This window comes from Zingiber officinale, chromosome 1B, assembly GCF_018446385.1.
Source record: "Zingiber officinale cultivar Zhangliang chromosome 1B, Zo_v1.1, whole genome shotgun sequence".
Taxonomy (NCBI): Eukaryota; Viridiplantae; Streptophyta; class Magnoliopsida; order Zingiberales; family Zingiberaceae; genus Zingiber; species Zingiber officinale.
This window is the reverse complement of record NC_055986.1, coordinates 134,096,931-134,100,506: the sequence shown is the minus strand read 5'-3', so window position 1 is coordinate 134,100,506 and position 3,576 is coordinate 134,096,931.

Below are 3,576 nucleotides of genomic sequence, written 5' to 3'. Positions count from 1 at the left end.
CCTGCAGGATTTTAATTTTTAGGAAGGACAATTATCTCCTTACCCAAGAGGGCAAGCTGTGTGTGGTGGAAGGATCATCGGAAGTTAACTTCTTTTTAGTTGTGCCTTCAGAGGGTATCTCCCTTACAAATCTCAAGGTGAGTGTTGCTTATTTGTTGAAAATTTAGTTGTTGTGACCGAACTATTTGTAGTGATTGGGGAAGTTGCAATCTTTGAAGTTATATTACTTGCTTTGATCATTGTCATTTCCTATTTATTTGATTTGGCTGTTGGTTCAGGTAAAATTGGATCCAAAATTATTTAGTATTGGATCATCTTGGTCGAAAAGAACAACTGGATTGAAATTGTCAAGGGATCTGTAATAAGGAAGGTATAATGAATTTTGCTGTCTTATTCTTCATCTCCAATATCCTTTATGTTTGTTATCATTAATATATGTTGCACGATTACTATTATTTTTTTTGTTATTTTGGATTTGTGTTATATCAGTAGATAACATGGTTCTATTATTTTTGATCGGATTGTATTGTTTGTGTTGCAAATTTCAATTCTCTATAAATGATGATATGTGTTATAACTTCGTTTATGCTTTTTTTTGTTAGTTATGTTTAGAAATTGTATGATTATTCTTGCTTTTATGGTTTATCTATGTTAAAATTTCTTAGCAAAACATGATTTGTTTTAGTTTTTTGTTTCCGTGCTATATCGGAAATTAAATTATCACATTTATTTTATTGTGTTTATACTTGGTGTAGCAAAACTTAAAGAAAAATGATCCTTAGAAAATACTCCTCCAGAAGTGCTAAAAGGAAAAAAGCAACAGAAGAGAAGATGACTCAATCAATGAAAGGTTCTATGGATAAATTTATTTTGAAGGAAACAAAAATAGAACAAGAAAATTTGATTGACGATTTAAATAATTAGAGCACACAAGAAAATCATTCTGAAGAACAAATAGAAGATGTGTATGTTGCAAATACTAAAGATATGGATCAAGACAAAAATAATAATGAGGAAGATGAAAATATTGATCATTCTCTAAATATATTTGATCCAAGAGTTTGGGATGACCTTGATATAAAAGTGAGAAATTTACTCATTGAAAAAGACCCAATTAGAGGGGTTAATTTTGAATACTCTCACGATGAATTTGGTAGACATTTTTTCTCAGAGCATTATAACAGAGTGCTTTCAAATAAAACAAATCATGGAAAAAAATGCCTAGTTTATTCAAAAGAGTTAGATAAAGTATTTTATTTCTATTGTAAGTTTTTTAAAACACTGCAATCACGAAGTCAATTAGCAAAAGAGGGATCTAGAGATTGGAAACATCTTAGTGAGAAACTTAGAGAACACGAATAATGTCATAAACATCTTGCTAATTTAAGATCCATGGTGGAGTTACAAGTGAGATTGAGGAAAAATGAAACAATTGACAAAGAACTGCAGGAACAGATTAAAAATGAAACATACCGTTGGAGAGGGGTTTTGACAAGAATTGTTACAGTGGTAACATATTTGGCTAAAAATATCCTGGCATTCTGTGGAAAGAATGAAAATTTGGAAGATGGTTCAAAAGGTAATTCCTTAGGCTTGATTGAGATGATTGCCGAGTTTGATCCTATAATGCAAGGACATCTTCGGCTCATTAAAGGAAAAAAATTAATCATCATTACCTCAGTCAAAATTCAAAATGAGTTAATAACAAATATGTCATTAAAAGTGAAAAGTGTAATCATTGAAAAGGTTAAGAAAGAAAAGTATTATTCGGTGATACCTGATTGTACTCCCGATGCAAGCCACAAGGAACAAATGACTCTAATATTACTATGCTTCTGTGTCATGTGTTCCTGTAAAAATTGAGGAGTACTTTATAGAATTTTTTGAATGTTGGAAACACGAGTGGATTGAGTCTTTTCAATGAATTGTGTGATGCATTACACTCTCTTGGCCTTGATATTGATAATATTAGAGGACAAGGTTATGATAATGACTCTAATATGAAAGGAAAACACCAAGACGTTCAGAAAAGATTGTTTGATATAAATCCAAGAGCCTTTTACATGCCATGTGGTAGTCATTGTCTTAATTTAGAGATTTGTGATATGACAAAATCTTGTGTTAAAATAAAATCTTTTTTTGGAGCATGTTAATGCATGTATACAATGTTCTCTAATTTTGCAAAACGTTAGAGTATTTTGCTTGATTGTTTGGATAATTTGACACTTAAGTCATTGTGTACCATGAGGTGGGAAGGTCATATCGAAAGTGTCAAAACTATTAAATCACAAGTTGGGCAAATCAGAGAAGCTTTACTTAAGGTAGCTGATTTAATTGATAATGCAAGATTATCAAGGGATACTAGATTGTTAGCAACACATGGACTTAGTGTAAGGGATCGGTGGCCTGCTTGAAGGGAGTTGGATAGACGACACCCCCAAATCGATAGCTTCCTACACTATTGTTAGCTCGCGCAGCGGAATAATACAAAAATAAACAAGCTAAACACTAAAGGAAAGAAACAAGCAAACCGGTAACACGTTGTTTAACGTGGTTCGGAGATTACGACTCCTACTCCACGGCCTATCCTTGAGGTGGACGATCCTGATCCATCGGTGGATTAACCCCCGACAAACTCCGGCTATCTCAAGTAGCTCCTTGTGGGTCGAGAAACCTCACCACAACACTCACAAACACTTGAGAACAAGTAGACTACTAATTAGGGTTTACCACCACTAATTTCGTCAGGGATAACCAAACTTCCAAGCCTTGGTTATATAGGCCGCGGGTTGAAAACCCCGCCTACCAGTCGACTGCCAATACATGCAGTCGACTGCCCTCTGTGGAAATTCGACCGTTACATCCCAATGGCTCGATATCAGTCGACTGCTAAAACTAGCAGTCGACTGCTCCACACTGACCGAGCGAACAGAAACATTCTATTCACTGCCAGTCGACTAAACCAGTCAACTACACCAGTCGACTGTTAAAACATGCAGTTGATTGTTACAGTAATGCTATAGTACTGCTACAATAACGCTACAGTACTGCTACAGTAGCGCTACAGTACCGCTACAGTAAAACCCTAAAACTAGGATTTTACTCCGAGTACAATCTCTCGTGCACTTGTACCCTCACCCTTATGACTCACTTGACGCTTCTTTGCAGTCTTGACCTCTTTTCTTCAAGCCTACTTCCTTTGCCTCTCGTCCCTCGGATGCATACAAGCCCGCGGCTCGTCCCCAATGCCATCCTTAGTGTATGCCTCGAAGTCGCTTCCCTCGGCCCTTGTCCTCGCTGCCTTGTCCATGGTCTCTCGAATACTCTATCCTTCACTAGACCCGAAGCCATCAACCTGAGTCACATGTGTATCCTGCATACCTACACACTCACATACACATATCAAATAACAAGGGTGAACCTAACTTAAACTCTTTGCCCAAACACCAAAACACATGGTCCCACGGACCATTGGGATTGCTCCAACAATCTCCCCTTTTTAATGTTTGGCAATACGTTTAAGTTAAGGAAAACATAATAGCAAATAAACATGCTAAGACAAATGGACTTACGTTG